This window comes from Tamandua tetradactyla, chromosome 5 (assembly GCF_023851605.1).
Source record: "Tamandua tetradactyla isolate mTamTet1 chromosome 5, mTamTet1.pri, whole genome shotgun sequence".
NCBI classification, from domain to species: domain Eukaryota; kingdom Metazoa; phylum Chordata; class Mammalia; order Pilosa; family Myrmecophagidae; genus Tamandua; species Tamandua tetradactyla.
In genome coordinates, this window is record NC_135331.1 from 106,631,351 (window position 1) to 106,657,567 (window position 26,217).

The 26,217-nt window shown below is 33.0% G+C and overlaps 1 long non-coding RNA gene across 2 annotated transcripts in view; it reads right to left on the minus strand.

The window, feature by feature from the left end:
* Positions 1–26,217, minus strand: part of LOC143684756 (uncharacterized) — a 588,096-nt gene that overhangs the window by 109,786 nt on the left and 452,093 nt on the right. The window lies entirely within an intron of this gene.

Here is a 26,217-nt window from a genome sequence, read left to right on the forward strand (position 1 = left end):
TCTAAGTTTCTTCTAATTACATCTATAATGACTATTTAAAAATCCATGGGTGCTACTTCTTTGCATGGGGGAGAGGTAAGAAAAGATATATAAGCATTTACATTTTAAATGTATCCATACTTACCAAAGAAATCCTCCAAACCAATAAGGAAAGTATAACAACTAAATAGAAAAAATGCAAATGAAATAAAAGGTTCTTTACCTACGAAGAAAATCTGAATGGGCAATAATTCTATGAAAAAATACTTAACAGTTTCAGTTATAAGGAAATAGAAACCAAAATATGATACCATTTCATATATATGAATTGACAAAATTTAGAAAGTGTTTGATTATTCAATACATCCCTTTTCTGTGTTCTTTTTATAAAGAATTTGTTTCAATTTTTTTTTACTTGAGCTCTTGCATTGCCATTATTTCCTATAATAAACTATTTTAAAAGTCAAACTTATTTTAAAGTAAAACACATATACTGAGATATGACCAAAATATAAATATTCAGATCAATAATTTTTTGTAAAGTGAGTACACACAAAAAACCACCAATAACATCAAGGTTTAGAATATTGTCACAATCTTAGAAGTTTTCTTTTATAATTATAATCTGCCTCTGTCCTCAGCATGCTAAAATTTTGCTTTATCTCATACCATTGGATATCATGTATGGATTTCTATTGACTATATACTTATAATTTCTTTGCTAGGACAGAGGAGTGCATAGATTCAGATTTAGTATTATTGCCATAATTTGTATATCCACATGCAATGCACAGAACTTAAGAGCTATTCCTTATCCTCACTACCACTTGATACTTTCTTCTTTTAAAAATATGTTTTAAACTGTTAATCATTCTGAAGGTATCACATTGGCATTATGGTTTTGTATTGCTTTGATGGCCATAGATCTTAGAAGCTTTCTATTTGTTTATTGGCCATTTGGATATCCTCTTTTATTAACTGTCTATTCCATAAAGCAGCCAATTTAATACCGGATCTTCTTTGGTTGCGAGTCTTTTTTTTTCTCATCTTAGGAACAGATTTATAAACTTTATTCAATACATGTATTACAAATATCTTACCCACTCTGGATATTTCCTTTTCTTTTTCATATTGGGTGAGGATAAATAGAAGTTCTCATTATCAATAGAGTCTAACTTATCAATATTTCCTTAATAATTAAGACACTTTCTGTTTTATTTCTTTAATAATTCCTTACATTTCAAGTCCAATTTTTTTCTATGTTGTTTTTAGAAATATGATTGATTTTCCTTTATATTTAGCCCTGAATTCATCTGGAATTGATTTTTTTGGGTTGCTGTGAGACTTTAGCCACTTTGTTCCATTTAGTTACCCAGTTGACACAGCACCATTAAGTGCAAATTTGTTTCTTATACCACCTTATGGGAATGTTGGCTTTGTTGTAAATCAAGTAGCTACATGTGTATGGTATGATATTTGGCTTTCAATTTTCCTCACACTATTAGTGGAATTAAGGACTAAAAACAATAGATTAAATACATTTTGGTATTTGGTAATATAACTTTGAAAACGTAATGTTGACAAAATAACCAATTATTTTAAATATTTTACATATAGATTGTGTTTTCTATGTGCTTGTCATTTCAACTACAAACAATGATTATGCTGTTTCTTTCTGATTCTTATAACTTTAATTTCTTTTATTGCTTTCTTGCATTTTGTTTCTGGATCTCCACTAAAACATTATCAGAAGAAAGTCTCATTCTTAGCATTTAGAGAAAGCTTCAATATCTCACAATTCCCTAAGTTGTTTGAAGCAATATGTGTAAATGATTTGAGGTACTTCAATATTTCAATAGATTGAGGATGCTTGCTTCTGTATCTACTTTGTCAGGAGTTCCTATTTTTTATTCACAGATATGTATTGATCAAAGTAAATTAAAAAATAACATTCCATTTAAGCAAAAAATGAATATGTATTCTGTAGTTGTTAGTTGTAGTTATTAGTTACAGTTTATGTTATTACCTATAAGTTGTAAGCTGTAATTATTAGCTGTAGTTTGTAGAAGTTATACCAGCGTCCCTGTTTTAAGATCACATATTCTGATTACATTATAGTCTATTTATTAATGAAAAAATATTATAAAATACCACATGATGATTTTAGAATTTTCTAGTTTTCTTTTTAATCTTCATGTTGTTGACTTTTATTCTATTGAAATGCCATCATCTTCATCTCATACTTGTCTTAAAATCTAACGTATCTTTTACTACCTGAGTTACTGCATCTTGCCTAGGATTTGGAGTTTATCAATTATTTTCTATGGTTATGATGTTGTATGTTTTTCCCGCTTTTTTTTGTTGTTCATTTGGTGAATTACATTGACTGGTTTTCAAGTGTAAACAAACTTAAACTCCTGATATGAACCCAACTTGGTCTTGGCATATTATCCTCTATATTTAAGTGTAAACAGACTATGTCAATATTTTATTTAGAGATTTTTCGTCTAGATTTATAAGAAAAATTGTCCTATAATTTTCCTTTCTTGAAATATTCTCTTCCTGTTTTCTACCATGATTTATTATTATGTATGAACAACATACTTGAGGATGCTGGAAGAAAAGATCTCTAACATGTCTCTCTCCATATGTTCATCCCTTCTCCTGATATTCTTTTACTGAAGTATGCCATGCATAGCACATAGTTTCCAAGTAAATGAATAAAAAAAGTGCAAAGAGATTTACACCAACAATTATCATTCCTAGTAATCCTCTCATTTCTAAAGACTTAATGCCTTGGTTTCCAAATGTTGGCATTTATGTCAACAGTGATAGGTTAGAGGGGAAAATGTTCGAGTTCAAAGAACTTCTATAAAGTTTTTCAATTAATGTCAGATGAGTAGATTTATATTCTTTTTCTTATGTTTGATGTTGATTTATTTTGCTAACAATAGTGTAATTCATAATGGGAACTATATGTTTCTTTAACTACATCACAAATTCTTCACTGCCTAAAACCATTTCTCACTTTACTCTTTGAGGATACCTATTAAACTATCATTAGTCCCTTATTTTTCAAATAAGAAAAATGTCACTCAGAGATGATAAGAACATGTTTGATGTTATACAGAAACTTATTAGCAGTGTAGAGTCCAAATCACATGCTTCCTGATTTAGCCCCCATTTCCTTTCCAAAACTGTTTTTCCTGAAGGTGAAATCACCATGGAAGGTCTTTCCAAGAATTACATCACTTTCTGTAATCCAATGAGCATCACTTAAAAAAATATTTCAAATAGAATTACAGGCTTTAATATGTGAAGATTTGGTTATCTGACATCTCTCTCTAATCAGAGAATGAGCTCATAAACTGGGACTACTTCCTTGGAGATTTCAACACTATAATAGTCCAGGATCTGAAAGGCTGGGATTTATGTCCTTATTGAGTATAGTGTTCCTCAAACAAGCTTTTGCAGTCCTCACTGTTTCAGTGAGGAAAACACTGGAACACAGAATCCTTAATATTGATAGAGGGAAGGAATGTTATAGATGGTTCTAACTCTCTTGCTTGTAAAATATATTGCATCAGACTCACAGAGGCTAAATTTCCTTAAGTCACTAGAGCTAAAAGAATGATCAGGACTAAAGCTTCCTATTTCTAAACCCAGAGATATCTTGTGACCCTTTACCTAGTTCCCCCTAAAGCAGTTACTTACAACCACAATATTACAAGCAAGATATTGGCCTTGATACTCTGAAGAAACAAAACAATTCCATTACAACAAGGATCCCTTATGTTGCCGTATCATAGTGACACCTACTTACCTCTGGCAATTACTAATCTGTTCTCCATTTCTATAATTTTATAATTTCAAGATTGTTATATAAATGGAATCATTTAGTAACATTTTGGGATTGTTTTATTTTTACTCAGCAGAATTCCCTGGAGACTCATCTAGAGGATGTGTTTCAGTAGTTTGATCTTTTTTCTGCTAAGTTGTATTCTCTGGTTTGGACATACCGCAGTGGTTTCTTTTTTCTACCATTCACCCATTGAAGAAAACCTGTATTGTTTTCAGTTTGTGGATATTATGAATAAAGCTGCTATAAATATTCTTATACAGGTTTTTGTATGAACATAGCATTGTTTCTCTGACATAAGGGCTCAGGAAAACAATATATGATTTAGATTTTTGTTGCTATTATTGTTTTGATTGTTTTTTATTAAAAAACTACAAAATTGTTTTTCAGAGTGCTGTGCCATTTTGCATTCCCACCAACAATGCATGAGTGATACAATTTCTCCATATATTTTCCGGCATTTAGTGTTATCACAATTATTTTTGTTGATGCTTTGGAATCTTCTACGTAGAGAATCATGTCATCTGTTGGCAAACACAGTTTTATTTCTTCTTTTCCAATCTGTATAACTTTTGTTTCTCTTCTTATCCTTTTGTATTAGCTAGGACTTCCAGTACAATGCTGATAGAAATGCTAAGAGGGGATTACTGCCTTGCTCCTGATCTCAGGAGGAAATCATCTATTTTCTCAATATTAAATATATTATCTGTATATTTTTGCAAATGTTCTTAATCAAGTAGAGGACGTTCTCTATTCCTAGCTTGCTGAAAGATTTTATCAGAAATGGTGCTGGATTTTGTCAAATGCTTTTTATCTGCATTTATTATATGATCATATAATTTTTTTCTCTAACATGTTCATGTGATGGATTACATTAATTGATTTTCAAATGTTTGACTAGCTTGCATACCTGGAATAAACCCCACTTGGTTACAGTGTATAATTCTTTAATACATTAATAGATTTGATTTGCTAAGAAACATTGGTCTGAAGTTCTGCATTGTTGTGAGGTCTTTGTCTGATACTGGTATTAGAGTAATGCTGGCCTCACAGAATGAATTAGGAAATGTTCCCTCTGCTTCTATTTCCCAGAAGTGACAGTAGAGAATTGCTTATAATTCTTCCTTGAATATTTTTAAAATTCACCAGTAAAATTAACTGAGCCTGGTACTTCTCTTTTGAAAGTTATTATTAATTCAATTTTTTTTATTAATTAAAGAAAAAAAAAGAAATTAACCCAACATTTAGAAATCATTCCATTCTACATATGCAATCAGTAATTCTTAACATCATCACATAGATGCATGATCATCATTTCTTAGTACATTTGCATTGATTTAGGAAAAGAACTAGCAAAACAGAAAAAGATATAGAATGTTAATATAGAGAAAAAAATAAAAATAATAATAATAGTAAAAAAAGAAAAGGAAAAAGGAAAAAAAGAAAAGGAAAAAGGAAAAAAAAGACAAACAAACAGACAAAAAAAAAACCTATAGCTTAGATGCAGCTTCATTCAGTGTTTTAACATGATTACTTTACAATTAGGTATTATTGTGCTGTCCATTTTTGAGTTTTTGTATCTAGTCCTGTTGCACAGTCTGTATCCTGTTTCTAACTCCTGCTGCACTCTGTTACCAATGACATATTCCAAGTTTATTCTCGAATGTCGGTTCACATCAGTGGGACCATACAGTATTTGTCCTTTAGTTTTTGGCTAGACTCACTCAGCATAATGTTCTCTAGGTCCATCCATGTTATTACATGCTTCATAAGTTTTAAATTAGTATGAAAGAAATTATTGTATTAAATTAATTATCTTTAATAAGATCTATTTAGGTTGTTTCTTCTTGGGTGAATTTTGGTAGACTGTGTCTTTCAAGGACTCAGTCGATTTCATTTATCAGATTTCTGGGCCTAGTGCTATTCATGATATTCCTTTAATATCCTATTAATGTCCATGGGATCAATTGTGATGGTCTCTCTGATTTATTTCTTTTCTTCTGCTTACTTTGTATTTAATTTGCTCTTCTTTCTCTATTCTCCTCCCAGTTGCTGGTTCCAGCATCAGACTGTGAGCCATGTAAGCTGTGATTCTCTTTTAGCCTGTCTCCCCAGTTGTCAGGGCAGCAGTTTGCACTATGACTTTTATGTGTGATGAATCCAAGAGAAACTGTTGATTTTCCAATTGTTCAGTTTTATTCTTGTTGTGAAGATAGGAGAAATAAAGTAACGCTAGGATACATAGCTTTTTCTCATATCATCCAAAGGTCTGTGTGGCAGGGGCAGGCTTGGGGAGTCTTATTATAGCCTGGCAAAGGTGGAACTCTGTTTTACTTGGTATTTGCTAGGTGTATGGCTAGAGTTTGTTGGGTTTTTGTGCTTTTTTGTTTTTTCCTGTGGTGTTTGGGAGAAATAGAGTGAATATTGTCTAAATTTTTCAGTTTTACTAGGCTCCCATTCCTGGTACATTCGGTAGATAGAGAGTTTTTGTCAGAGCATTTTTGTCTGCTATTGTGTTTCTAGTTAGCTGACCTCTTCAGCTATGCATCTAGGGTACAAAAGGCAAAAAGCAAAGTCCTCCCAGATTATTTTTTATGACTTTATCGTAACATAATTTCAAGGTAATAGGAAATTTATAAGAAGAGTATATGGAAGTAATTTGTGGTCCTTTCCAAGACTCACTCATTGTTTTTACTTTTTTCATTTTCCCCCACTGTATGCATGCTTTCTCCTTCTTTACCATGTAAGAACTTACAGACAGCTTATCACTTTACCCCTAAATTTATCACTGGTGTTTCTTAATAAGAAAAATATTTTTTACTTAACCTAATAAAATTATCAAAATTAAAAATTTAGTGAATTAAAGTTCACGCAGACAACAAATTATCAAAGTTGGTTGAAACAAATCTTTCCAAACTTCTTGGTTCAGCCATTTTGTTTTGATTACTTCCTAACTAAACAAATCCTTCACTGGTCCTTAGAACATCTGCAATAGAATTGCCTGTATTGCTTGTTAAATATTCAGACCTCTGGGTACTATTCACAGTATACCGAATCAAACCTCTGAAGGTAGATGCCAGGCATCTGAATGCTAAAAGTTTTTCATATGGTTTCAATACTTATTAGAGAACTAATGAGATTCAGCAGAACCTTCAAAACCTAGAACGATTACAAAGAATAGATAAGGCTCTGTCTTGGGTTATGAAACTTCTGAAATGGATAGCCATGAGAAACTAATTTAAACCCAATGGGTATAGGGTGTCTGTTTCCTGGTTATCATTTTGACAGGTGCTTTTCAAAATCTGCTATGAGCTCTGTCATGACATCTGGAATTTGTTTTCAGAGGTTTCCAGTCATTTACAAATTGAAACTTCAGTTTGGTCAGATACTTAAGTATCTTAGGAGTACTTTCGTACTCCTAAGCAGTTTTGTGGGTTGTAATATTTTATTTAGACACAGAATCAGCTCTTCTGCCAGTAGTCTAACCAAATTTAGTGCAATCATATGGTAAGGATATTTTATCAAGTATTAGAAACAGAGTACAACTTCACACTTTCCTGAGAACAAAAATGTTGGCCAATATAAATTGGAAAGAATGCTTCAGAAATGATTGCCCACTTAATCAAACATATTTGATGCAATTTCTATTAAAGTCACAGACTATTAAACATTCTTAGAGGTTTACAGACTGGTTTTCTTTTGATAACATGACTTCATAATAATAGGCACTAAATTTTCTAAGGGCTAATCCTCAGAAATATAATGGGTTATTCATCCACCTGCTTGAGTATTCTTAAAATATTCCAGATAATTATCTCCAAATTTAATTTATGATACAGTAACACTCCAACAGTAGGGAAAAAAAGGAAAGAAATTTTGAATAATGATAATAAGGGAATGAAAGACATGGGGCAATGGAATTTTGCTTTGCTAATTTGTTATATTTCAGCTGGCAACCATTGTACAAGATCATTGTTTTAGATTTAATTGACGTTCTTCATGACCTATAGAGTGAATTCTGTCCATTTCAGTCTTCTTTATTCATGCATGAGTCCTATGTCATTCTGCTAATGTACATGTTTATCTTAATTTATTGTTGCTTCCTCATTTTATGTGCCTCAGTTTTTTGGTCTGTCCAGAGGAATACTTATTCTTTCCTTGTTTCACAAAGTCACACCATGAAGTATAATATAATTAATAATAAGAAACTATTATTTACTACTACATGATTACATTATTACATGATTACATTATTGCATGAGTACATTATCGCATGATTACATTATTACTATTACATGAAATAATGCTAGACACTGTGAAGGAAACAGTAGAAATATGCATCAGATAGGGCATTTTCAATTGCAAAAAAAAAACCCATAATAATTGAGCTGGTTTGATAGGATGTATGCCCCCTAGAAAAGCCATGTTTTAATCAAAATCCCATTTCATAAAGGTAGCATAATCCCTATTCAATACTGTACGTTTGAAACTGTAATCAGATTGTCTCCCTGGATGATGTGATTTAGTCAAGAGTGGTTGTTAAATTGGATTAGGTGATGACATGTCTCCGCTCATTTGGGTGGGTCTTGATTGGTTTATTGGAGTCCTATAAAAGAGGAAACATTTCGGAGAATGAGACATTCAGAGAAAGCAGAGAATGCTGCAGCACCACGAAGCAGAGAGTCCACCAGCCAGAGACCTTTGGAGATGAAGAAGGAAAACGCCTCCCGGAGAGCTTCATGAAACCAGAAGCCAGTAGAGAAAGCTAGCAGATGATGCCGTGTTTGCCATGTGCCCTTCCAGCTGAGAGAGAAGCCCTCACTGTGTTCACCATGTGCCTTCTCACTTGAGAGAGAAACCCTGAACTTCATCGGCCTTCTTGAACCAAGGTATCTTTCCCTGGATGGATGCCTTAGATTGGACATTTCTATAGACTGGTTTTAATTGGGATATTTTCTCGGCCTTAAAGCTGTAAACTAGCAACTTATTAAATTCCCCTTTTTAAAAGTCATTCTGTTTCTGGTCTATTGCATTCCAGCAGCTAGCAAATTAGAACAATAATTAAAAGTATTAAAAAACTGAAGTCATACACTCTCTTTTATAAAAAGAAGCCCAGATGCAGGGAAGTAGAAAGGTTGCAATAGTAACTAATAAATAACCTCAATGGCAGTCGTTCTACTGCCCTGACTTTTATTTTCATGTAGTTACCTACCAGTCCTGGTTATTACATCCTCACCCAACACCATCAGAAGACACAAACAAAAGGGGGTCCATATTATCTTTGCACATCTCTTTAGGGGAAGAAAACCTTTCTCAGAAATGCTCTCCACAGATTTCTTAACTATTTCCATTGGCTAGAATTTTAACATATGCACAAGCCCTAACAACAAGAAAAACTTTTAAACCAGGGATTTAAAAAATGGACCAGGGATTTTCAGCCTCTAGAGAGGGTGATAGGCTTTGTCAACAAGGAAGAATTGCCTTGTTGGGTGGGGAGGGGAAATGATAAATGTCAAGGTAAAAACCAATAATATCTGTCTCAAAAGATCAGACTCTTTTTTAAACTTCAAATATTAACTATTTATTTACAATGTATTTTCAACCAAATCATCACAGTCCTTAAAATGAACACATGTAATATAAAAATTACATCAATCTCCATTTTATATTTGAGTATATTCAGCAACTCAATAGGTAATGAAAAGCCATATAGCATAATCTAAGCTTTCTTTTGGTAATCGCTGGTAATCGTAGTAGGAGTGTGATAGGAGCTAATGATCAAGAGACATTAATTAGGGGGTTTAAGTTCACAGTCTCAATATAGATTGTCAAAGTTTTGATCCTGCTCCGTTAAAGTATGGGACTAAGCAGCTACAAGACCAAAGAACACACCTGGTTTGGAATTAGACATAAGCTTTGTTACGGACTCATGCACCCGAGAAGGTCTCCAATGGTGGCAGTTCAGAGAGTGGCAGTAGCACTCAGCACAGGGTGGGAAAAACACAGAGACACTTACCAAGGTATAGGACAAAGAAAACACCACAGCGTATGAGAACTATGGTTTCACAAGGGTCTCATGACACAGGGTCTGGGGACTACAAACAGCAAAGGCACAAGGAGGGAAGTTTAATATGCTTTGAAGGTAAGAAGTTTATGATACTATTTGTATGTTCTTTCCTCCCAGGGCAAGTCTGGTTAAGTTTCAACTTTTGCCAGGTCACATAGTCAGCTATGCGCCGTGGAAGAGGAGCCTGTGCCCTGGATCCCCATATATATATATATGTATGTATATGTAGGTGTGTATGTGTGTGTGTGTGTGTGTGTGTGTGTGTGTGTGTGTAGCACTAGAGTATTCCATTGCTAAGGAAGAGGAAACTGGAAGAAAGATACGACATAAACTGGTAAGGAAGGACTGAAGTAGAAACAACCAGCTAGGAGGTTGTTTCATTCAGAAATCAAATCATTTGATTACGTTCTGTGCCTTAAAAGACGTAATAAGGAAATAAACAAAGGTGGTAGTAACTGAAGGTGTTGGTGACTCAAAAATAATTTAGATTTGGACGGATTGTATGTGAGGATATCTCAATATAATTGCTTTAAAAATAATAATTTAGAAGGAAATGAAAAGCAGATGACAGATTAGAGGGGCTTAAGAAGAGTAAAAATAAGAAAAACAAATCTCCATATCTGCAATAAAATAATAATGATGTACATACAAAAGGGTTTTTTCAACAATAAATTCATTTGGAATGTCAGGTATTGTCAGCCAAGAGTAAAGTTTTGGGGGGAATTATTTACAAACAATGTATTTTTTTTTTAGAGAGATACAAGATAAATCAGCATTAATATTGCATGGCAGAGGTCACACTCCAAAAAATTTCTGGGTTATATTGATGGGTTTCTATTGGCGCTCATTTAAAACAGCCAAAGTATGTGGATCAGTTTGATTTCTTCAAATGTGGGAATGGAAAAGCAAAAAGTAGGTAAATACCCAGCTATTGGGAGCTTTTGAAAGAAAGAACATTGTATGGGCACTACTACTCTGCTCATCCCACACTTGGCTCCCAACATTTTGCTCAGCCTTCTTTATATTGCCTGAAGCACTAAGCTTGTTACAGTTCAAGTACTTTTTCAGTTATTATTCCATCTGCCTGAATTTTATGCTCTACTACTTTCCTCTCTGTGACCTCGGGAAAATTATAGAACATCTCTTTGTTTCATTCTCTTCATTTGTAAAGCAATTATTATAGTATCTATGTCAGAGGTTATTAAGAGTACATGTATTAATACATGAAAAAAATCTCAAAAAGCATCTAATTAATTAATTATTAATTAATTAAAATTCTCTACTATTAAACTTAAGAATATCTATTTTCAAGTTGTATGGTTGCTTCATCCTAGATGCAGATAAGTAAGAAAAGTTCAGAAAACCTCAACCGTGCAAAAGCCTCAAATTGCTCTCTTATTTATTTATTTTTGGTCAATTTAGCATTACTGGTGACTGCTTAAATCCTTGATATAAATCCCTATTTCTACCCAAACTCATTCCGCCTAAAGAATCCTTTTCAATCATTATCTCAGCAAAGACTAGCCAGATTGGAATTGGTTTCTCCAGTGACAGAAACCACAAAAAAGCCTATAAACCCAGGTATAAGCCTGTCTCCCTTGTCACTGTTCTTCCTTGTTATCAGTGGATTTCCGTCTGCTCTCCTTTGTTTGCCTGTATATTCGGTTTCTGCATATTGCCTGGTTCCTGTTTGCCTAATTCTTGCAAAATGATCCTCCTCTTTGATGTATAGACCACCTGGAAGTAATTGGTTTAAACAGCTGATGCTTAACTTTGAACTTCAACCTTTTTGTGCCACCTGGTTCTCACTTCAGTACCTAGATGAATCCTCCCACGGACCGCTCCAGGGGTTTCAGACACTAACATCTGCTTCAATTACAGGTTTCTAAGTCTAATATTAGTCAAAATCATAACTATGTTTATTTATTACAGTGGTGTTCAATTCTTGAGAATTTATTGTGATTTATTATTCTTATCCCCATTATATTTCTATGTATATTTAACAACTGAATTTATCCTTTTTTGAATTTTAAGTGGAACCCAATATGTAAATGCACTGCTCTCCTTGAACCAGGAGAGAAAAGACAGAAGCGTTGTGTTTTCATTTCCCTCTTCCTCATAGTGAATTGTTTGACTATTTGAACTATCAAAGGGAAAATAGCAAAACCTGGCTATTTCACACATACTTTATGTACATTAACTTGATTAGCTATTTTACTTATTGTAGCAAAAATATTCATATTTTGTCAAAGTGATTTCAAGCATATTGATCTAATTTAATTTTTAAAGCTACTTTATTCATCCGTTCATTCATTTGCTCCTTCAGTGGCAAATATTTACTGAGGGCTCCACCTGTCAGTCATATTTTAAGAGCTGGAGATATTGGATTGAAGCCCACATGAAGCAGGTATGGAAGTATTCATTGCTTCCTTTGATATACAATATAATTATGGCTCTCAGGAGTTGCATAACTCACCTAACTTCATATATTTAGTGTGAAGTAGAACTAGAAACACAAAAAGTCTCTTCTGAAGCCTTGTTGAATTCTTGTGCTATAATTACATAACGAACTCCAAGTTTACTCGTAATTTTCATTTGCATTCTTGTTAGCTCTATTTTCAATAGTATTGATATTTCAGTTGCACTTACATGGCTGCAAAGAGTAATTCTGTAATACTAAATCGATTGAATAATGTACTCTTAAATAACAATGGGTCAAAGAAGGAATCATAAGGGAAATTAGAAAATATCTTGAGGCAGGTGAAAATGAAAATACAACAACCCAAAATTTATGATACACCAAAGGCAGTGCTCAGAGATAGAAATGTATTCCTCTAAATTCTTTCATTAAAATAGAAGACCTCAAATCAAGACCTAACATTACAAAAGACCTAAAATTTTCTATACCTTCTTTGGAAAAGGAAGATCTAGAAAAAGGAGAGCATATTTAACCTGAAGGGAGGTCATGTGAATAAAAAAATTAGAGTGCGGATAAACAAAACAGAGAATAAAAACAATAGAGAGAATCAACAAAACCAAAAGTTGGTTCTTTGAAAAGATTGATAAAAGCAGCAAACATTTAACTAGACTGGTGAGGAAAAAAAGCGAAAAGACACGAGAAACTAAAATCAGAAACGAAAAGGGCTTATTACTACCAACACCACAGCATGAAAAGGACTAAAAGAAAATACTATGGACAGCTGTTCACCAACAAATTAGAAAACTAGATGAAATGGGCAAATCCACTGAAATGCACAAGCTACCTATATGAATTCAAGAAGAAATAAAAGATTTCAATAGATTCATAACTAATAAAGAGATTGAATCAGTAATCTGAAACCTCCCAAACACAAAGCAAAGCCCTGGGTCACATGGCCTTGCTGATCAATTTTACCAAACATTCCAAGAATAACACAATAACACCAAGCCTGCTCAGACTCTTCTGAAAAATTGAAGAGGAGAGAATACTCCCTAGCTCATTTTTTGAGGCCAACATCACCCTTATATCAGACAGATAAAGATACCTCAAGAAATAAAATTATGGAAGAACATTTCTTATGAATTTAGATGCAAAAATCCTCAATCAAGTAATAACAGACTGAATAAAATAGCACACTGAAAGAATTATACCTTATGATCTAGTGGCATTTATCTCAGGTATGCAAGGGTGGTCCAACATAAGAAAATTACTTAATGTAATATAGCCCATTAATAAAGCAAGGGGGAAAAAGTAGATTTCATCTGAGTGCAGAAAAGACATTTAACAAAATCTATCACCGCTTTTTGATAAAAATATTTACAAACCTAGAAATAAAAAGAAACTTCCTCAGCACATAAAAGGGCATATATGAAAAACTCATGGTTAACACCATACTCAATGGTAAAGACTGAACATTTCCCCTAAAAGATCAGTAAAAAACTACAAGGATGCCCACCATCAACACTGTTAATCAACATTGTACTGGAAGGTCTATCAAGAGCTATAGAGGAGAAAAAAATAAAAGTTATACAAATTGGAAAGAAGTGAAACTTTCTCTGTTAGTAGATAACATGATCTCATGTACAGAAAACTCTAGAAAAGCTACTAGAATAAACAGAATCAGAGAAGTAGTGGGGTACAAGAACAATGTGCTGATTTGAAACTGTTATGTACCCTAAAAAGCCATGCTATTTTAATACAATCTTGTAGGAACAGACCTATTGTTTGGATGGGACTTTTAGATAGGTTGCTTCCATGGGGATGTGACCCTGCCCACTCGAAGTGGGTCTTAATCAACTTACTGGAGTCCTTTAAAAGGGAGACAATTTGGAGAAAGCTCAAACACAGACCTTTAGAGATCTTGAGAGAGCCGTTTGAAACCAGACACTAGGAGAGAAGGACAGCAGACATTGCCATGTGACTTTCCATGTAAGAGAGAAATCCTGGATGCAATTGACCTTTATTAAGTGAAGCTATCCTTTTATTGATGCCTTAATTTGGACATTTTCATGGCCTAAGAACTGTACATTTGTAACCTAATAAATCCTCTTTGTACAAGCCAATCTATTTCTGATGTATCACATTCAAGCAGCATTATCAAACTGAAACAAATGATGTACAAAAAACAGTTATGTTTCTATATACTAGTAATGAACAACCTGAAGAAGCAATCAAGAAAAAAATTCTATTTACAATAGCAACTAAAAGTATCAAATACTTATGAATAAATCTAGCCAAGTTAGTAAGGGACTTGTACCCAGAAAGCTACAAAACATTACTAAAATAAATTGAAGACAATCTAAATAAATGGACATTTTGAGTTAATGAATCAGAATACTAAATATAGTTAAGATCTCAAGTCTACTCAAATCAAACTAGATATTCAATGAGACAGCAAACAAAATTCCAACAGTCTTCTTTCCAGAAATTGAAAAGTCAATCATCAAATTTATATGAAAGTATAAGGGACCTTGAGCAGCCAAAAGTCTTTTGAAAATGAACAACCAATTTGGATAATTGACACTTCCTGATTTTAAAACTTCTTACAAAGCTACTGTAATCAAATACGATGAATGGTACTAACAGAGGACAGATATACAGACCAATGAAATAGAACAGAGTTCAGAAATCAATTTGTCGATTATGGCCACTGATTTTTACAAGGTTATCAAGTCCTTTAACAAATGGTGCTGGTAAAACTGGATGTCCATATGAAAAAGAATGAAAGTGGATCCCTATCTTACAACATATGCAAAAAATAAACTCAAGGTAGATCAAATATCTAAAATATAAGAACCAGAACTAGAACTTCTAGGAAAAAGCACAAGGAAGCGCCGTCATGACCTCGTGTTTGGCAATAGTTTCTAAGAATTTACCCTTCCTGCCAATCCTAAAGAATACCTAGGGCATTATATAAGATTCTACACAGGTTCCACTTTCCAAAAACCTACAACATCCAGATGGGTCACTGGATCAGATAAGTCCTAAAATGCAGAGGGGCCAGTCCTTCCAGAATATCAGTTAGTTCCTTCGCCCTATCCCATATTATTAACAGCCCTTCCAACATGAAAGTTAGAGCAGGCATCCCCCTAAAGAGTGGGAGAAAGATAAAAGGTGAGGGTGGTGTTATACAAAGAAGGTCGGGTTTAACAAATGAGTATGATTGCTGAATCATTATACTGATATTTCCTTTAGTTCCTGGTTACAAAAATAAGCCTAAAATTGTGGATTGTAATCCATACCAAACTCTGAAATCTGTTCTACAACTAATTGTTGCAATGTACTTTTAAATGTATTGCTTTTATGTATATATGCTATTTAAAGAAAAGGAGTATAACAGAAAAGATAGGGTTTAACAAATAAGTGCGACTGCTGAATCATTATATTGAAATTTCCTTTGGTCTCCAGTGTCTTACAGCAGCTAAAAGAAAAAACAAACAATTGTGGAACTGCAACCCATATCAAACCATAACTACTTGTTAAACTGTACTTGCAAATTTATTGCTTTTTTATATATATGCTATATTTCACAATAAAAAAATGTTAAAAGAACACACCATCCGTACTGGCTGTACCTATCTACCCATCTGTTAACATATGAGATTGTACTGTTAAATTCAGTTCTAATCTAATACTTCAGTAATCATTTTAGCCTTTCCTCTTTTTGTATTTGTAACTTCACTCCCACTGTTGTGAAAAACCAGCTCGTATAATCTACCATATATTTACTTATTTACTCAATTCTAGTATACATATAAAATAATTTAAGGACTGCTTACACATAATCTTAGGAGAAACATATTTACCATAAAGATTACAGTATTTAATTGCAAGGTTTTTTTTCTTTTCCTTTTTTTACCTATATCTTCACTGTATCTGGGTAAGATGCTATTTTCTAAAATTACTTAGATTAGTTCTTCCCACCCACCCATCTGTGAAGTTATGCTATTCATATTTAATGCAGTTAGGTTTCTTTGTTATTTTTTACCCTACTTTGTGTTACCTCCACATCCTAGTTGATTTTTATTATTTATTTATTTGGAGAGTATGTGGGCTATTATTAAAGTTTTAAGTGTCAGAGCTATTAAAATAGATATACTCAGAAGTTTTCACTCCTTCCTCATACATGCCATCCATTCCCATTTTCCTTCTATTGCCCCTTATACTTTACATACCCACTCTCTGTATGTGAAGAATTTTTTGTTTGTTTGTATTTTAGCCTTTATGTTTTTTGCAGAAATGAGTATTCATGTGTATTTTCATATATAATTGCATTGTGTTGAATAATGTCCCCCCAAATTAGCATTCACTAGGAACTCTTATGAATGTGACCTTATTTGTCAATAGGGTCTTTACAGAACTAATGAAATTAAGATGAATTCATGTTGGATTAGAGTAGATGGGGACCTAATCCAATGACTGATTCCTCATAAAAAGGGGGAAATTTGAACACATGAAGAAAAACGGCCATGTAGAAATAGTGGCATAGATTCGAATTACATTGCCACAAAGTGAGGGGCTCCAGGGGTTGTCAGAAAATATCAGAAATTAGAAGAGGCAAGGAGGGAATTTTCTCTTGAGAGTTCGGAGAAAAGCATAACCTTGCTGGTACCTTGACTATGAATTTCTACAGCAAACTGTGAGAGAATAGATGTCTGTTGTTTTAAGCCATCAAGTTTGCGGTAATTTGTTAAGGCAGTCTTAGAAAACTAATACAATAGCTTTCTTTCTTACCTTAAGGACAGCAAAAAAGATATTTTCCCTTGCTTTTACAAGATATACCTTAAAAATAGTTTTTTATCACAAAATTAGACCTCGAGTTTATAGCAAGACTGTCGTGGGCATGAGGCTATCTTATTATTTTTTTTTTAGAAGAGAAAGTTTCTAATGGAAAAAGTCCTCTAAGAAGATATTCTTGAACTTAGATAATTCTTTGGCAAACATATCAATAAAAAGATAAACATACTGTCCAACAGAAAATTCAAAAGAAAAAATTAAATATATATTTAAAAGACTCCCACAATCAATGGAGATCTCAGATATGTACTTTGAAACAACCCTAATAGCTCTTTTATTATTACAATTAAAAATAAAAGTTTGAAAATTTTTGATGAAAAAAACACATGGAAATAGTAGAAATAGTCACTCCTTTACGATTAGTGCAATATTTTTGGTTTGCAATTTAATAGTGTCTATCAAAATTATTAAAAATACAAAGCATTGACTTTATTTCTACAAATCATTTCTAACAATGTGTCCAATATGTGGACAAAAAGGGGTATACTCATTCCATCTTTACTTTAATAGCAAAACAGCAAAAACATAATAAATCTTTATCAATTAAACATTTATATAAAATTGGCACAAGTGTGTATCCTGTAACAGCTAAAAATCGGATAAATTCATACTTATTTTATAAAAATATTCGACATACTTTGAAGTTAAAAAAATTTTGTAAATAGTTTATACTTAATTTCTAAAAAAATGGTAATGCAATGTAACCTCTGTTTTTGTTTTTATTTTTTTAATGTCTGAAAATAAACACATCTATGTTTCCAGTAGGTGCCTAAAGCAACACAGAGATTGAACCTTGGTTGGAGGTCTAATTTCGTTTTACAAATATTCATTCTTCTGCAACTTTTTTAAAGCCGGCTTGCATTTAATTACCTGCGTAATTTCAAGAAAAGGATATGTCATCAAGGAACTTTTGACCAAGAAGTTCTAGCTATGCTCTCAAGTCTGGCTAGGCTAATGGAAAGAGTATCAGACCAATAATTATAATCTGATCTAGAAGATAAGGGAGAAGATAGTAAAAGGAGATGCTGACTTGGAATTCTAACTCCAGAGGAAAAGTCTAAATTTTAGTGGCAATTCTGCAGGTGCAGCTGTGCTAGTTTCATTTGGGCTCAGAATCTTTCCAGCTATACCATGGGGAAGCAGCAAGACGATCACAAAATATCAGACTCTTCCATCTTTGAGGATACATAGAGCATTCTGGACCTGCTCCACTGAGTTATAGTCTGATCCTTATATATTATACTTTTCTTTATTCTCACCCAATATAATATAAGTGCCCTATTTCCTCTAGGCTAAAGCTAACATATATATAAAACATATATACATAACATATATATACATATATACACACACATATAAAATTATGATATTACAATATATTATATTATTAATATATTAAATATACATTTATATTTATGCATTTATATCTTTTTTCCTCTGGATTGAAAAAAAATGTTTGCTGTTACAAGTCACAGCTAAGGGAGGAAGCAGAAATAGTCAATTAATGACAGTTCATAGGGAGATAAGGCAAGAAGGAGGTGAATTTCCATGTAGTAGAGGTAGTAGAAAGAGGCACAGATGCAACTTGGTCTGGACTCCAGGAAACACTAAACTGACTGAAACATTTTGTGGGAAGGAAGTTGATGTGACCGAAGTAGATGGAAATGCTGTACTGTGAGAACCACAATTGTGGACCCAAAACTCTTGAAGACTAATTCCATCTTTCAAAAATGAGACGATCAGTTTCATCCTCTCAAGGATGAGCTGTACCCATCTGTACCATTGTCCTTCCTCTCAGTAACCCTCAACCCTGTCTGACTGAGAGCCTGTATTCTCACAGGTTAGTGCTGTGTTTGGCTGTCTCCTACATACATGTAGGGTTTTTGTTGGTGGTGGAAAATTAATTCACTTACTAACAGACTGATATGGTGGCCAGGTGGTCACTCTTTACTTTCCACGTGCTTTGGGTACCACGCATATTTAGACCTCAGGGGTTTCCACAGCAAGTTATAGTATGGGAGAGAACACAGTCTTACTTTCACTGGGCCTTACAAATTACCATCATCCCTCCCCCAATTCAGATTTTCTGCTTTATTCTGGATTTGAGTAATGATAAAATGGGCAGACATACAATTTAGTACCTTGTCAGTATGCAGAACATATCAAAATTAGACAGAATTTATGAATCTTTTCCTCATTCTCAATTTTTGTTATTTGTGAAAATACTACTATGTGTATGTGTGTGTGTATAGATACACACACATATACAACCATATATATAAATACACACATATTCATGTACATAAGTATATGGAGAAGAATACTACAGCCATGCTGTTATAAAAATATTGCAGAATAGGAAATGGATGGGGCCATAGGCAAATGATGGTGAAATGTGGGAATTTTACTAGATATTATTATTATTCATTAAATAAAATAAAGATTGTATTTACACTAAACAAAGGTGAACTTAACAGGTTTCCTCATAAAATATGAAAAGTAACCTTATCCTGACTTTATGAACAAACTTCCATGAAAAGGACAAATATTAAGCTGGTCTGAAAATTTAAAAGAGACCACTTCTATTTTTTAATTTGAAATTCTTCTAATGAAATCACTCCAAAATGAGGTCTTCATAAATAGACGCAATGACAAAAGATGGCTTTAATAGTGTTCATTGCTATTGTCTGACCTTCAAGCATTGGGGAAAGACTCTGGGTTTGTGATCTTCAGCTTTTGATATAAACTCTGCTGAGCACATGGCCTTTCCAAAAATACTGCAGGAAACAGTTCCCGGAGTATCATTTATCATCTTGCCAGGATGACACCTGCTTGCAAAAAAAGGTAAAAATTGCACTATGACTTGGAGAATTGATAGAGAATAGAAACAGAGATAACTTGGTAGCTAATAGAAGGACATTTAAAGATACTCTTCAGTGATGATGGTAAATTTTGTTTATAATTCATGTGCCAGAATTCTCATGGGAACTGCAGTTTGTGAACACAAGCACAAGTGGCACGTCTCATTTCTTTCCTTAGGACTTTGTCATTTGTGTTTGTGATAATATTTCTAGCTACAAAGGAAATTTGTTCAAACATATTTATGAAAATTAGTTGGAAATTCCTGTTGTGGAATGCACACCTTGGAAACAGATTAAATAATGTACTAAAATACTAATGCCTAATGTAATAATAACTTTTAAGTCTTCAGTAGTCAAGGTAAGATAATAAAGTATTATTTCCTTTTAGTTTTAAAGTAAATAATTTTAGCATTTGGCTAATCACATATCATATTTTATTTTTTCCCTACAGGAAATAAAAGTATTGCTTTTGAATGATTATATGTGTTGCATATAAAACATTTTCTTATTTAATGGCCATTAAATATCTTCATATCAAGCAGCATCAAATGGCTGTCATTGAACCAAGAGCTAAGGTGCAGAGGTAGCATTTGAACCCCTGTAGGCCTGGGGCCTAAATCTTTACCCTGTTCAAAGCATTCCAGGGTTGCTCTGACACTAATCTGAGAAACTCAATTTTGGTTTTAAAATAGAGGTGGTTCAGAGAAGTGGTTTGGCCAATGGGACTAAACACAAGAAGTGAGAGAATCTCGTTTAGCAATTTGAAAGAGAATCTCAAAGTTCGAAAGGGTTATAAGGTTCAATATCTGTGCCCAGACCATGTTTTTCCTGTTGATGGGTTTGTAGCAAAACCATACAGTCAGCAGAGATTAGCGTTGCTGCTCCAGACTCACTTCCTTTTGTGCCCTTCCCCATCCATTTATACACCCAGGTGTTTCCTATATACTCAAACACATTCCCATCAACTCTCCATTAACATTTATTTGCATTTAAGTATCTAAAATGCTGATACCTTAGTAGGAATTGTTGATTTGATGTCTACCTGCTTACAGAATCATTTGATTTTATCCTCATTTGCAAATGGAGTGAAGATATTTTCCCAGTTCAAGAGGTTGCCAGTACAGCTTACAAGGCAAAGAGCGTTGCATTTAGGCAATAATACTAATATAATAGTTGTTAATTTTTTCCATAAAAACACAAGCATATTTTCCAAAAGAATAATAGCCTTACTTCACACCAAGGACAAGATTTATAATTGGACTATCAACGTAAACTATGCTGATACAGAAACATAACATGTTCTGAAGACTACTAGGGGGAAATTTCTACTGTTTATGGACTAGTAGGGGGAGGGTCATACTGTATGCCCCCAAATTATCTTTTTATGTGACAATTTCTAATATTGAATTGTCTATCTAAATTATAATGACCTACCTAAATAAGGACAGTACTGGGCAGTGTCTCTATTTTCTACAAAATGCAAGTTTTAATTTATTAGAGGTCAACCAAGTACTTTGAATCTTTTTTTTTTCAATCAATTGATTCTCTTGGCTATTCCACAGTCAAAGAAGAATGACCCAATCGTCAAAAACGAGGAACATATGAGAAACTGTCACATATGAGTCTAGAGGAGTTTAAGGAGAAAAGACAACTAAATATAATATGGCAACTTGGATGGATACTGCGAGAGAAAAAAAGACATTAGGTAAAAAACTAAGGAAATGCAAATAAAGTATGGAATTTAGTTACTTATAATGTAGCAATACCGATACATTAACTGTGACAAGTGTACCATACTAATATAAGTTATTAACAATGAGAGAAACTGGATGTGGAATACATGGGATTCACTTACTATAATCTTTGCAGCTTTTTATGTATATCTAAAACTATATTAAAATTGGAAATTTCTTATAAAAATATAAAAACATGATTAGCCCAATTATGGAACTGTGGTAGAGAAAAAACTGTACTCAGGTAAAGCAGGTCTAAAATATTTAGCAATTATATTATTTCCACATAGTAAACTAAAATATGTCCTTCTTTATAAGCTTCTTTCTCTGAATTCTCTCAACTTATGCTGCTTTTCATATTATGCTGCTAACACAGGGAATATATGGTACATGTCTGAATTATTTCCTCCTAATCAGCAGATGATTTGCTAATGATCCAATCATCCCCTTACTCAAATTGCTTCAGGAAGAGTGGTTTGCACATTCAGTATTTCTAAGATGGATATGAGGAACAGTAATGCCAAAAGGGCAAAAGACCACAAATAAGCAAAAGGTTAGACAGAAGTCATCTTTAAGTGCTATGTGCAGTCAGATAAGGGGCCAAGTTAACAAGCAAATCATTCTCTCTTCTGACTTTACAATGAACAGATGGAAAACACTCACTTTAACTTGAGAGACTGAAAGAAAAAGTGGGTGGTACCATGGCTTCTTTAATTCTGCAAATTTCCCCCTCTGATGCAGTTTTATTCTGAAAAATGATGTTTTAGGGAGCCAATTTAACATTTTTTTAAACAGAAAAGAAGCATGTTTGGACATCATTTTTTAGGCTGCAAGCCACTCTTTTCCAAACATAACTTGGCATAGGCCAATAGTCTAAATAATAATAATAATGAGGAAAGAGCGCAGGCAGATTCTCCTCATCTCCTACCCCAGTTTATCCTTTACTATTTTCCTTTAACACAAAACATGAATTTAAAATTTCACTTGTGTGGAATCACTTCATGCTGACTGCAAGTATCACTCAGGATAAGATGTAAGATAGGCAGCTTCTTTGGTACCTTCTGATGTTAACAATTAAGTCAGTTTACTCAGTAGGTCTGTCTTCCAAAATCTCCTAATATTATTTTCCTTTCCACCTTGTTATCCCATCTCTCAGTGTACACCCGTGAGCAACACAACACTTTCTTCACACTTTTACCATGGCACCTTCAGTCTCAGGATAGATTCATATAATCCAGATAATGTGAGTGGTTCATGATGTATTTTTACCTAGTTAAATTTTCCAGGACTGTGGGAGCATGTTAGGCCACATCTGAAGTCTCATACAATAGATTAAAAATTTCATGAAGCCAAAATCTCTTTTCATATCCAAAGTGATATTTTACAGCAATCTGAAGCCTATAATTAGCAATCTCAGCAAGAAGCTTTCAGCATTTTGATTTAAATTATCCCCAAATGTGGTGCTAAAATCCAGGTACATTAATTGATTTCATATTTTATAATCAAGTTATGTAAATCCCATTTTGCCCATATAGAAAGTTTTAAACAATATTTTTATTTACCTATATCCTATCATAGGGATTTTTCATCCTTATCCTGCATAATATCAACTTGGAAAGTTTATTAGGAATGTAGATTATTTTCATTAGGTTGGGGCAGAGTCTAGACATCTGCATTTTAATAAATACCACAGAAATTATGAAGTCGATAGATAATGGACTGAGCTTTAGCAAGGCTTAAAGAAAAGGAAAAGGAAAATTACTTCAAAAAGAGTATTACTTTAGGCCATTATACAAAAAAAAGGAAACATTCTTAATCTCTCACCATGAACAACTAGAAAAACTGTCAAAATATATGAAAACATTAGTTCAGAGATCTGATTATGGAAAGGCAATACAATGTATTCTCCAATAATTGAAATTATGTAAGTCTAATACAATTCCAAGCTTTCTCTCTGAAAATAATTTTTTGGATGGTGGACAAAGAAAGAAGAAGTTATCCAAACAAGTATTATCAAGGCCTGAGTTTTCTGGATACTAGGATATTTAATTAGGAATTTGGAGAAGTTGAGGTGATTGGCCATTGTGGGCCAAAGTTCCAGATAGAAAGGGATATTCATAAAAAGAGGCCAAGCAATCTGCCTAGGGGGCTCTTTCAGAATTTTCTGAGTATAATGCTGCACATTTGTAGCATTAACCCCCACAAACCTAAGTAAAGGTTAACTGAAGTGTAGTCAGCTGAACATTCCCAACACAGGGAATGGACATGGTCCAATTCAATCCAACCATGGTGGAGAGTGAGTAGTTATCATATAAGGTATTCAGTGCAGACACCAGAGAATTACAGCCGAGTAGTGGACTTCAGTTATCCCTGGAGTTTACGACACTCTTGATGTATCCAAGAGAACTGGCTTAAAATACCCAAACAAACTTTAAAAGCAGGTCTCAAAAAGATCAAATTCATACACAATGTAGCTTATGTATCTAATAAAATGAAAACCATCATTCTATCAAAGAGATAAAAAAAAAAATCCAGATGTGGCATCCTCAATGAGTAGCATCCAATAAAATTACTAGAAATGGCAAGAAGCAGGAAAATATGATCTCCACATCAGAGGGGCAGAAAAGGTGAGTAGAAATAGACTCAGAAATAACCAAAGATGGAACTAGCAGACCAGGATATTTAAGCAAGTTAAAAAAAAAAAAAGTATTTAAAAGAAAAGAAAAGAACATAATGTGAAGTGAAATGAAAGATTATTTTTTAAAGAGCCAAATATCACATATAAATAACAATAAAAATAATGAAAAATTAACTGGAAACAGTCAATAGCAATTTAGAAAAACTCAGCAAAGTTGAAGACATTGCAATAGAATCAACACAAAATGAAGGGAGGAAAAAAACTGGAAAACAATCGAACAGAGCTTTAGCCAATGGCCTATAGGACAATATCAAACCAGCTCAAATGGGTATAACTGAACACATAGAAACAGAGGTAAGAACATTTCAAGAAAAATGCCTGAAAATGAGCAATTCAATAGAAAATATCAACAAACATATCCAGAAAACTCACTGAATTCCAAGAAAGATAAATATACAAAGACAGATGCACATGCACCCACACAACACACAAGTCAAATCATTATCAAATTTCTAAAAGCAAAAATCATCCAGAAAAATATAGTCATTTAAAAAAAGAAAAACATGAGAATGACTGTTAACTTATAAGAAGCTATGCAGATCAATAGTTAATTGAATGGCAACCTAAAGTACTAAAGTAGGTTAGGGAAAGAATTGTCTATCTAAATAGAATATATACTCGATGGTAAAATAAGTCTTAAACATTGAAATACTTTAGAGTATGTGGGCCACAATAAAATTAAATAAGAAATAACAGGATGCTATTTGGAAAATATTCACATATTTGGAAATACAAAATATTGCTAAAGCATATATGTAAAGAAAAATTCACAAGAGAGATAAAGTATTTTGAAATGACAAAATATAAAGTATAATACATTGCAATTTGTGGGATGCAACTAAGAATTGTTTAGAGGGAAATTTATATTTTTAGAAATATCAAAATGAATAACGGTCAAACATCAGTGAAGTAACTATAAGGCTAAAGGTGTTAGTAATTAAAATAAAATAAATCCATAGTGAAAAGAAAAAATAAAATAATCAAAATAAAAGCAGAAATCAAGGAAATGGAAAATGGGAGAGAATTAGCAAAAAAAATGAATAAACCTAAAACATAGTTCTTTGAATAAATCAGTACAACTGATAAACATCTAACTATACGATTAAAGAAAAAAATCAGAGAAAAGAAACAGAAAAGCACAAATTATAAAAATGAACTAATGAAAAAAACGGTAAATCGGAGGCCCTTCTATTAAAAATTTGAATTTATAAGTAAAAACTTTCCACCAAAACACACAAAGGCCCAAGTGGTTTCATCACTAAATTTTATGAAACATTTAAGGAATATGTAACAGCAATCCTACAAATTTCTCTTAGAAAAATAGAAATTAGCTTACATGCCCAGCATTAACCTGATACCAAAACCAGATAAAGATAATACAAAAATAAAAACAGACTAATATGTCTCATGAACATAGACACAAACATTCTTAACAAAATATTAGCAAAGAAAATATAGCAATAATTTCAGGAATCCTGGAAACCATTTTCGAGAAATACTGACTGGTACAGCAGAGAAAATAAAAGATATAGTTCCTAAAAATATGGCTGAAAAAGGAATGTATTCTTTTATTTTATTCAGTAATGGTATGTTTTTCTTTTGGACAATTTTTAATTTTGGAAACCTAGAATATTTTCCCGAAAGATGGGCAGATATATAGATTAAGATATCTTAGTTTCTTGAAAAATGTAGGTACATTTATATAATTCAAAATAAACCCTATTGCAATATGAGAAGACACCCC